This window comes from Gossypium arboreum, chromosome 6, assembly GCF_025698485.1.
Source record: "Gossypium arboreum isolate Shixiya-1 chromosome 6, ASM2569848v2, whole genome shotgun sequence".
NCBI lineage: Eukaryota > Viridiplantae > Streptophyta > Magnoliopsida > Malvales > Malvaceae > Gossypium > Gossypium arboreum.
The window spans coordinates 120875435-120887745 of record NC_069075.1 but is presented as its reverse complement, the minus strand read 5'-3'; the positions used below and the strand labels follow the sequence as shown (position 1 = coordinate 120887745).

Sequence of the window (12311 nt, the reverse complement as noted above, 5' to 3'; positions counted from 1 at the left end):
TAAATAATATTTAAATATTTTTCTGACTCAGATTTGTGGTCCCAAAACTACTATTCTGACTAGGGACTAAACCGGACTGTTACACTCTCTATCTTAGTTAGGCTAGAATTTTGTTTTTCTATTGAAATAAAATTCTACTAATTCAACAAGGGTTTTACTTCTTCTCCAAATAAATAGATGGCACTAGGTTAAACACACAACTTTGAGATATTGTTATTTTGTTCAGAAATAGTGAGAATTAATTTTTTAAGTGTAAATTCTATTTTTCGGAATAACAATTCTATAGGTTTCTATAAGAGAGATTTACTTTCCAACTAAAAGTAAAGTAAATATTTTTTGGTTCTATGTTTGATTCGAATTTGTTCAAGCCCACACTCGAAGCAGTTCGTGGTATGAGAATAGCGAAAAAGGTTGTTTCGGTTGAAAGTTGAGAACAACAATGATTTGTCTAACCGAAAACACAGGTGCAATTTCGAGTAAAGTTTATTGTGATTTCGGTTTTCAAAAAATTAATTTTTTTCTATGCAAGAAAATTGATTTCGAATTGAATTTTGCAAACATCAACTTTCTCTTCGGTATCAACCTAGTTGTGGTTTCATGAACCGAATTGGATGTCCTTTCGCCGGTGCAGATTGTAGGGAGAACATCATCTATTCTGATGGCATACTCACATAAGTGTTTCTAGCATAGGACATTAGTGTTCCAAAATTGAAATCAAAGGCACTCACAAAATGTCGTGCCGAGGTATTCGCGTTCAAGTTACTAACTGACCTTGATTGCACGCCAAAGTTGAAATTGAATGTTAAAACTGAGGAATACCTTCCCATTGATGATTCTGACATTACCTGATACGAGCTTTCCAACAACATCGTGAAACCACTGTACTATCGTGGTTGGACTTTCTACTTCCTGTTCTTGAAACAAATTAACTGGAATTGTTGTCGAAGTTGGACCACCTTCCTTTACATCGACAAATTGAGTTGAGCAATGCGTGTCAAGCCTTAACTCGACATCCATATCGCCTTTGAGCTTAAATGTATTATATTAATAGGGTTTATTAATGTTATTGTTGAAAAAAAGGGGTTTGGTAAACACAATGGAAAATAAATTAGAGAAAACAAAGTTTTTTTTTTTTTGCAAAACAAGGTGTTGATTGTGATATCTAAAGTGACAAACACTTAAACAAAATTTTACTTTTTTAATTCATCTAGGATGAGCGCTTCAACTGAGTAGTCTTGTAACAGCCCAATTTCGGTGAGGTCGGAACAGTGGTTTCGAGACCACAAATTTGAGTAAAAAATAAAAATTATTTTATTTTATTTTATGGATGGCATCATGATATGAAGGTCACATGAAAATTTTGATACGAAAATTTTATCGATTTTGTGCTTAATTAGGTAAAGGACTAAATTGCATAAAATGTAAAAGTTGGATTCTAGTAGCTATAGGTATCAAATAGCTATGGAATTCAAAACTTAAGGTCCTTATATGGTAATTAGACCATTTAAGAGTATTTAGTAGATATTATAATGACTCATCCATGGAAAAATTAGAAAAGGCAAGGGACTAAATTGAAAATCACTAAAATTAAAAGATGAAAATTAAATAAAAAGAAATATTCATCTAATTTCATGTCATCTTCCCCAAAATTTCTATGGAAACCCTAGGAGAGAGAAAGACAACTTACCAAGCTTAAAAAGGTATGAAATCAAGTCCCGTTTTTAATGATTTTTATATTTTTGAAACTGGGATAGTTTAATCTCTCTATTTAGAGGATTAATTTGAAAAGTTATCAAGGTATAAAATTTGGGTCATGGATGAATATGCTGAAAATTAGAAATTTATGATAGAAAATGAAAAGTTATTCATAGATAAACAATTTTTACAAAGTAATTTTTGATGAAAACTCGATTTAGGGACTAAAATGAAAAATAATAAAAACCCATGGAAAATTCTAAAATTTGTGAATGATGTGTTCTGTAAATGTTGTTTATAAATTTTGGCTAGGCTTGGAAAGAGGGTTAAATTTTGTGAATTTCATTTTTTGAGCCTAGGAACGAAATTGAAATTTTTGAAAAGGATGGGGGTAAAATGGTAATTTTTCCTAGGATGCAATAGAATGCAAATGTATATGAAATGTGATAGATTAATAGTTAAATTTATCCATATAGATCTGGTAAGACCAATTACGGAACTAAATTGAGGAAAGCAAAAGGTTTCGGATTAGTTGAAATTCAAAAACAAACCATTTTCAAGGTAAGTTCGTGTAACTTAAAAATGTATTATAATATGCTTGAATTGAATTGTATGATTGTGTTGTTATGTGTGAGATGATATATATACATAATGAAATAGTTTTAAGTTGTGTACTATGGACAAATTATTGTGTTTTGGTCGAATGTGGAATTTTGATAGGTTGAAAATAATAGTCCATATGTTGCAAATAGAATTTAGCCCAGACGGGTAATTCTAATGTAAGCCCTCTTGAGTTAGGTTATAAATTGGATTTAGCTTGGATGGGTAATCCATATTAAGCTCTTTAGAGCATATGCTACGGATAGGATTTAGCCTGGACTGGTAATCCTACGGTAAAATGTACGACTCAAGGGTTTGCCTTTTCATTATGTACCCAATGGGTACTTTTGCACGTGTATATTTACTCGAACATCCATCAAGATTTCAATAGTTCGACGGAAAAGACTCTTGAAGAGTGGAAAGGTGAAACTAATGGAAGCTTGTAATGTGATGAGCTCATCTATGTTTACTTGATATTTATATGAGATTATGTGACTAACTTGTTTGATTAAGTGTATGTGTTTAGGTAACTTACCCAAAATTGATGGAATATGTATTTGTGTGTACTTGTGTTAATAAATAAGACCAGTAAGTTTATTTCCCGTTATACGGACTTACTAAGCATAAAATGCTTACTCCGTTTAATTTTTCCTTGTTTTATAGTGCTCAAAGCTCCTGAAGGTTGGAAGTCGAGCGGAGTAGTCATCACACTATCCACTATCTCATTTTGGTATAAATAGAAATCTTATTTTGGTATAATGGCATGTATAAGCTTAGTTGGCCAATGATGGCTTGTAATGGTTGTCTTGTAACCTAGCCATTGGAGTGGCTAATGATGGTCTAAGTTTGGCTATTTTAAAGTGATGTTTTGATAATCACATAAGTGCTTATTATGAGTTGGTTTGATGAAATTGTGTTAGCATATGAGTTTAAGACATGAGTAAATTTATATCTATTGATGCATGAGATAATATTATATGATTGATGTTAAATTTCTTGTGAATATGATGTTGGATTGGTGGATTTATGCTTGTGAGTTTTAGTGTAAGAAAATGGTAAGTTTTGGGTGAAAAATGAGGCTAGGAAATGACCTTATTTTGTCCACATGGGCAGATCCATGGGCTTGTGTCTTGGCCGTGTATGACACACGGTTTGTCCCATGGGCATGTGGTCCGGTCTTGTGTCCCCTACATCTTAAAAATGAGAAACAGAATGCTTAGAATTGGGCACACGGGCTGAGACACGGGCGTATGTCTCAGCCGTGTGGTTGACATGGCTTTGGACATAGGCGTGTTACATGACCGTGTGAAAACTACACCTAAATTTCGAAAATAAAAATTCGCCAAACGACCTAGCACACGGGCGTGTGACTTGGCTGTGTGACTTTAATTTCTTCATGCTTTAAAAGTGAGAGAGTTACACGAGTTAGGGACACGGGCGTGTGTAGTACATGGCCTGACCACATGGGCGTGTCCCTAGACCACACGGGCGTGTCCCTAGATCACGGGCGTGTGAGCCCTACACCTAGGAAAATTTTTGGAATTTCGTGAAAAATTCCCTGAGTTCTCAATTTAGTCCTAATTTGATTCCAACACTCGTTTTAGGCCTCGAGAGTCCAAATTAAAGACGATATGTATGATCTCGGTAAATAAATAGTAATTTATGTAAACTAATTAAAAAATGTTTTGAATGTTTTGGTAAACTTTGAAACCCTGTTCTGACGACGAATATGGGTTAGGGTGTTACATTTAGTGGTATCAGAGCTACGGTTTAGCCGATTCTCAGACTAACGTAGCGAGAACGAGTCTAGCCATACATGGTATTATATAAATTATGATAGTGTGATATCTCCTGACCACTTTTAAATTTATTTTCATATAGTAATGTCTTCTAACCAAGCTAGAGCCGAGATTGAGGAAGCTGAGAGTGCTACTCAAGCTTCTGTGTAGCAAGCTGCATCTAGTGGTAGTAGAAGGCCCATATTTGAGGGTCGAAGTGAGGTGGCAAAAGCAGCCTTCTTTGAATTGATAGATGAATGATTTAGTGAATACATGAGAACAAATCTCGCTGTTCAACGACTTTCCCCACCTGCTTCACAGCATGATGAAACGCCACAAGATGCTAGTTTTGTTAGAATTGGTAAGGCTCCAGTAGATAAAAATAGAAAACATAGGGCTAAAGAATTTAGGGCTACAACCAACGACGAACCAGAGAGGGCCAAGTTCTGGCTGGAAAATACTATTTGGGTTCTAGATAAGTTATCATGTACACCAGCCGAATGTTTGAAATGTGCGGTATCTTTGTTGAAAGACACAACCTACCATTGATGGAAAAACGAAGATATCAAGCTGTTAATTAAAGTTATAGAATTAAGATAATTTGTGGTGTTAGCTGAACAGGAACACAAGGCTGAGGAATTAAGCAAAGAAAATAGGCAACCGAAAAGGGAAGCTAGGGTTACGATCAAAAGATATGAGCAAGACGCAATCATCTACTTCAAAGAAATCAAAGAATTATCATGAGCATTTTGCTACCTCAAGGGAGTATTAGGGAAATGAATGAAGTTCTAAATGCACCAACCCGAGGTCTTCGTCTCCCTTGACCACCAGTGTTGGGAGTGTTAGAAACCCCAAACCACGATGCAATGTATGTAATAAATTACATTTCGGAGAGTACCGGATGAGAAGTGGGGCTTGCTTCAAGTGTGGTTCTCTCGACCATTTTTTTAAAGATTGCCCAAAAAAGGTTGAGAAAGACATTGAATAGACCCCGAAGCCAAGTAATCCTGTCTCGAGGGGTAGACCACAACGACATTCTGGAAATGTCAGTGGTAGTTGATAAACTGTAATTTATACATATTTTTTCCCATGCTTAGCATATTTTTAGATGAATTATCCTTAGGTTTGGTGAATTCGATGCTCCTAATCCTTTAATTTCATGTTTTATACTTAGGTGAGCATAGGAGAGTAAAAAGATTAGGTGAGCATAGGAGAGTAAAAAGAGTGAGAAACGGGCCAAAAAAATGAAGAAAATGGGTCAACGTGAGAAATTGACACGACCTGGACTTCCTTACACGGGTAGACCACACGGCTGTGTCTATTCAACAGACTTGAACACGTGTTGAAGCACTTGCACACGGGCATGTCCTGGTCGAGCCCAAGTCTAGTCCTATTCAGAAAAGACCACTCTTGAGGGCTTTGAAGCATTCTAAAGCCTATATAAACACCTCAGGAGATACATAGAAGAGACACACGGAGTGGGAGGTAAGGAATTACTGGAAGAAAGCCGATTGATCCATCTCAGAAGCCAGATTCTCCTTCAAGATTGAAGATTTCCCTTCGATTTCCTTCGGGATTTTTGGGTTTCTTCATGTTTTGTTATTATTATTCTTCTGAGATGTTTTCTTTTACACTTCTGAACTAAATCCCCCAAATACCTAAGGGGAATGAAACCTAAGACGGATTTTGTTATTATTTTTTGAATTATATGATAAATATTTGATTTGTTCTTAATTATTAGTTCTTAATTCTTACTTTAATATTCCAGGATATTGATTCAAGTATTGATGTGCTTATTCAGAGGAGCAAAAGTCCCTGTCTAAGAGTAGATCTAGCATAATTAAGCGGAGTTGATTGCACCCCTAGACATAGGGCGACATAATTTTGCCGGATTAGGGTGAAACCTAATAAGGGAATTCATAGATCGAGTTAATGCAACACTAGGAGTTTTAATTAGAAAGAGATTTCAATTAATCAACCTAGGGTTAGATGTTGTTAGTCTCGAGAGAGATAATAATATAACTTAGGGATTTCTATGGATCAAGTCAAGTGAATAAATCGTCTAATTCAAAGTGAAATAACAAGTGAAATCTAGGTGGATTTTCCCTTGGGTATTGTCCAAATCAATTAGTTTTTCCCAAAAGTATTTCCCCAATTTTCTTCCTATGCATTTTTAGTTTAGTTAATTAATTTAGATAAAACAAACCCCTTTATTTTTAGGCTAGATAATAAAAAGAGAGTTAATACTAGTACTTTTAGTTCCTGTGGGTTCGACATTCCGATTTTGCTATAAACTATACTACTATTCGATAGGTGCTGATCGCGTGATTTCATGATAGGTTTTAAATTTTTATAATTACTCGTTCTTGAACTAATTATTATTGCGATGTAGGCAACTGTACCTATCGAATAGTAGTATAGTTTTAGCAAGACCGGATTGTCAAACCCAAAGGAACTAAAAGTACTAGTAACGACTGTCTTTTTATTATCTAGCCTAAGAATAAAGAGGTTTTTGTTTTAACTAACTAATTATCTAAACTAAGAACGCATAAAGAATGGAATTGGCGAATTGCTTTTGGAAAAATCGATTGAATGAAGACAATACCTAAGGAAAAATCCACCTAGACTGTACTTGTTATTCTAGCTCCGAATTGGACGATTTATTCATTTAACTTTTTCCGTAGAGATCCCTAAGTTATGTTATTTTCCCTATTCAAGACTAATAACGTCTAATCCCTAGATTGAATAACCGAGACTTTTCTCTAATTAACACTCTAGGGTTGCATTAACTCGATTTATGGATCCCCTTATTAGGTTTCACCCTAATCTGGCAAAATCTTGTCACCCTATGTCTAGGTGCACAATCAACTTCGCTTAATTATGAAAAATGTACTCTTAAACAGGGTCTATTCCTACTTTGAATAAGAGTTTATCTTAAATTGGTATCCTGGGATATCAAAACAAGAATTAAGAACACATAATTAAGTACAAGTTAAATATTTATCATACAATTCAGAAAATGATAACAAGATTCGTCTTAGGTTTCATTCCCCTTAGGTATTTAGGGGATTTAGTTCATAACTAAATAAGAAAACATCTCAGAATAATAAAGAATACAAAACATAAAGAAAACCCAAAACTCCTGAAGGGGAATGAAGGAGAGATCTTCAGTCTTGATGATGAATCCGGCTTCTGAGATGAATCAATGAACTTTCTTGGAGTAATTCCTTATCCCCTACTCTGTCCTCCCCTTTTCTTCCTTTTCTAGGGTGTATTTATAGGCTTTGGAATGCCTAAAAGCCCTCAAAATTAGCCTTTTTCGAATTGGACTCAACTTGGGCTCGGCAGGGACACGCCCATGTGACACGCCCGTGTGCGATTACTTCAGGCCGTGCTCGAGCCTGCCAAATTGACTCGACCGTGTGATCTGCCCGTGTGAGGAGGTCCAGGCTGTGTTGATTTCGTACTTTGGCCCATTTTCTCCATTTTTGGCCCGTTTCTCGTTCCTTTCACTCTCATATGCTCTCCTAAGTGTAAAACATGAAATTAAAGCATTAGGAGCATCGGATTCACCAATTCTAATAGAAAATCATCCATAAAATGCGTTAAACATGGGGTAAAAATATGTATAAATTACGGTTTATCAGGTACGCTTGCCTTTATCGTGGTAATAGTTAGTTTTCAAGTATGATCAATCATAAATTTAAAACTTATCACGAGACATCACATCAAGTTTTTGGCGCCGTTGCTGAGGATCTAAAGTATTAGGAACGCTTAATTTTTATTACTTTATCCATTTATTTTATTGCAATTTAAATTTTATTTTAGTTTTTTTAATTTTACTAAATTTTCTTTTGTTTTCTTCTAATAGGTTTTTATAGTTTATGACTAGAAGAAACCCATCAGGACCATTACTTTTTGACAGTGAGATTGAAAGCACAGCTCGCAGAAATCGAAGAGAAATTAGGTGAAGCCTACGTGACATAGAGGAAGGACAAGAGGACGATATTCAAACCACAACCGAGGGGATGACTGAAAATCAAATAATCAGCTTCCTCCTGTGGTTGCTGCAGATCCAATAAATCAGAATCCTGCTCCTCGTACTATGTATGATTATGCTAAACCTACTTTAACAGGAGCCGAATCGAGTATAGTTAGACCTGCTATTGCTGCAAATAATTTTGAACTGAAACCTATCACAATTCATATGATACAACAGTTTATTCAGTTTGATGGTTTGTAGGACGAGGATCCAAACACTTATTTGGCGAATTTTCTGGAGTTTTGCGACACTTTTAAGATCAATGGCGTTTCTGATGATGCCATTCACCTTCAGTTGTTTCCCCTTTTGTTGAGGAACAAAGCTAAATGATGGTTGAACTCGTTACCACGAGGGTCAATCACTACTTGGGAACAAATGACCGAAAAAATTTTACTTAAATATTTCCCGCCGGCTAAAACGGTTGAGGAATGATTTCTCTTCTTTTGTGCAGATGGATCTAGAAACACTTTATGATGCATGGGAGAGATACAAGGACTTATTGAGAAGGTGCCCTCACCATGGGCTACCTTTTTGGTTACAGGTTCAGACTTTTTACAACAGTGTGAACCCCTCAACAAGACAACTCATCGACGCAGCTGCCGGTGGAACTTTGAATAACAAAACACCTGAAGAGGCTTATGAATTTATTGAAAATATGTCACTGAATAACTATCAGTGGCAAGTTATGAGAACGAAGTCGACAAAAGCAGCCGGTGTTTTCAACCTTGACGCGGTCACTATGTTATTTTACCAGGTAGAACTTTTAAATAAAAAGATTGTTGGTTTATATGGTTCTACTCAGGTACATCCAGTGATGAGGTGCGATTCGAATGGAGGAGGAGTACACACAAAATATCAATCCTTCAACCCCAACACCAAGGAGGAACAAGTTCAATATAATGGTAACAATAATTCTAGACCTCAAAATAACCCATACAGTAATACTTATAATGCAGGTTGGAGGAACCATCCCAACTTCTCGTGGGGTAGCAAAGGAAATCAAAGGCCACAACATCCTCCGGGTTTTCAACAACCATCTTACCAACAGAAAAAGAAGCCGAACCTTGAGGAGATGCTAACGAAATTTATCTCGGTGTCAGAAACTCATTTTCAGAATACCGAAACAGCACTTAAGAATCAACAAACGTCGATCCAAGGGCTCAAAATTCAGATAGGACAGCTTGCTAAATTAATTTCTAAACGACCACAAGGTAGCCTACCGAGTAATACTGAATCGAACCCAAGGGAACAATTCAATGTGATTACCATTCGAGATAAGGAAGGGATAGTTGAACCTGAGCCGGAACCGAGGCAAGGAATTATGGTAAGTAAAGGTAAAGGTGAGGTAGACCACAGTGAGCGAAAATCGGTAGGTAGAGAGTACAAACCTCGTGTGCCAAACCCCAGTGCGACAAGGAAAGACCACACGGACGAACAATTTGGTAAATTCCTTAAATTATTAAAGAAATTACACATTAACTTACCATTTATTGAATCTCTTTTGCAAATGCCAAACGCAGTTAAATTCTTAAAGGAGCTTTTAGCAAATAAGCAGAAGGTAGATGAGGCGTCACATGTAGAGTTGAACGCAGTTTGCTCAGCCATTTTACAGAATAAGCTACCCAACAAATTGAAAGATCCTGGGAGTTTTACGATTCCTTGTTTAATTGGTAGTTTAAATGTTAACAATGCTTTGGCTGATTTGGGGGCTAGCATTAATGTCATGCCCTATAAAATGTTTAAAAAACTAAGTCTTGGAAAACCAAACAAACTAGGATGAACATTCAATTGGCAGATAAGACAATAAGATTTCCTAGTAGTATTATTGAAGATGTACATGTTAAAATTGATAAATTTATCTTCCCAATTGATTTTGTTGTTCTAGACATAGAAGAGGATAGTGACGTGCCTTTAATTTTAGGAAGGCCCTTTTTAGCAACTGCTAGAACTATTATCGATGTTGGTATAGGTGAACTCACACTTTGTGTGGGTGATTAAACAATCACTCTTCAAGCTCGTAATTAGAGTAACAACTCGAATATTGAGGGTGGTTGTATAAATTGTGTTACTAATATTGATCATGTGGTGCAACCTTCCTTGTAGGAAACACGTTTGATACGTGATACTCATGACAGGTTTTAAAAATTTAGAATTAATCATTCTTGAAACTAATTATTATCATGATCAAGGCAAGTGTACCTATCGAACAGTAGTATAGCTTTAGCAATACCGGATTGTCGAACCCAAAGGAACCAAGAGTACTAGTAATTACTTTCTTTTTATTATCTAGCCTAAAAATTAAGGGACTTGTTTATCTAAACTAATTAACTAAACTAAGAGTGCACAGAGAGAAATTGGGGAAAAGCTTTTGGAAAAATTTGATTGATTAAGGCAATACCCAAGGAAAAATCCACCTAGACTTCGCTTGTTTTTTGACTCTGAATCAGACGACTTATTCATTTGACTTGATCCATAGAAATCCCTAAGTTATATTATTATCTCTCTCGAGACTAATAACGTGTAACCCTAGGTTGATTTAATTGAAATCTTTTTCTAATTAACGCCCCAGTGTTGCATTAACTCGATCTATGGATCCCTTTACTAGGTTTCACCCTAATCCAGCAAAATCTTATCACCCTATCTCTAGGCGTGCAATCAACTCTGCTTAATTATGAAAAATTCACTCTTAAACAGAGTCTTTTCCTCCTCTGAATAAGAGCATTAACTTGAATCAATATCTTGAAATAATAAAACAAGAATTAAGAACACATAATTAAGAACAAGCCAAATATTTATCATACAATTTAGATAATAATAACAAGATCTGTCTTAGGTTTCATTCCCCTTAGGTATTTAGGTGGTTTAGTTCATAATTATAAAAGAAAATATCTCAGAAGAATAATGAATACAAAACATAAAGAAAACCCAAAACTCCTGAATGGAAATTGAAGGGAGATCTTCAGTCTTGATGAATAATCCGGCTTCTGAGATGGATCAATCGGCTAGTAATTCCTTGCTTCCTACTCTGTGTGTCCATTCTAAGTGCCTCCTTCAGTGTTTAAATAGGCTTTAGAATGCCTAAGAGCCCTCAAAAGTGGCATTTTTCGAATAGGGCTATACTTGGGCTCGGCAGGGACATGCTCGTGTGACATGCCCGTGTGCGATTACTCCAGCCCGTGGTCAAGGCTGTTGAATAGGCACGGGAGTGTAGTCTACCCGTGTAAGTCATGCTTTGATCCTGCCAAATGGACACGGCCATGTGACACGCCCGTGTGAGGAAGTCCAGGCCGTGTTGATTTCCCACGTATGTCCATTTTCTCCGTTTTCGGCCCGTTTCTCGCTCTTTTTACTCTCCTATGCTCACCTAAGTATAAAACATGAAATTAAAGGATTAGGAACATCGAATTCACCAAATCTAAGGAGAAACCATCTATAAATGTGCTAAGCATGGGATAGAAAATATGTATAAATTACGGTTTATCAAATACCCCCACACTTAAGCGTTTGCTTGTCCTCAAGCAAAATCCTCAACTCACAATCAAAATAAATTCTTCTCAATTTATAATTCCTATCAATAATATCTCAAAATAATCCATAAGTATTCATACATTGAAAATTCAACTAAAAGTACATCAAAGTTTCAAACATTCCAAGTTGAGCATTTTATCATGAAAACATAGGTGTCCCCCCTCATCTAAGTAATCACCTTTGATCGAAATATCATAGAGTTTAACGTCCTCACTAAAGATTCACTCAAATCACTGGAGGTGTTTAAGGACATCAAATAAAGCACTCATTAGTCAATATGAAAAGTTATTACCACAGGCTTGCATGAAAATCGAATCTCCACCACTATATATATTGAGATGATACATCAATCAAAAAGGTCTTTAGAGGGTTGTAACGTGGCTTTGGTTAGGGGGTGTGGTCACAAGCTGAACGAAAAGGTTAGAATCGAGATTGAATTGAAGAAATCACCTAACTATAAAAATAACAAATTATCAGTTGAATACAAGTGAGCTTCTTTTCAGAATATGGAATTAACACTCAAGCTCAAAAATGACGAATTACTACTAATATGTATGTAAGTATTGTTTTTTTTAGAACAAGTCAAATAACATAGAACTTAATTGTTGCAACAAAGAATAAAACATAGCTAAGTAATTAGTTCAAATCAAATCTAGACAAAAATAGGG

At 35.8% G+C, this 12311-nt stretch overlaps 1 non-coding gene across 1 annotated transcript; it reads right to left on the bottom strand.

The window, feature by feature from the left end:
• Positions 1 to 8531: 8531 nt before the first annotated feature.
• On the bottom strand, positions 8532 to 8640 carry LOC128294894 (small nucleolar RNA R71). Its single transcript, XR_008285201.1, has one exon. It is a non-coding gene; the product is annotated as a small nucleolar RNA R71 (small nucleolar RNA).
• Positions 8641 to 12311: the final 3671 nt, after the last annotated feature.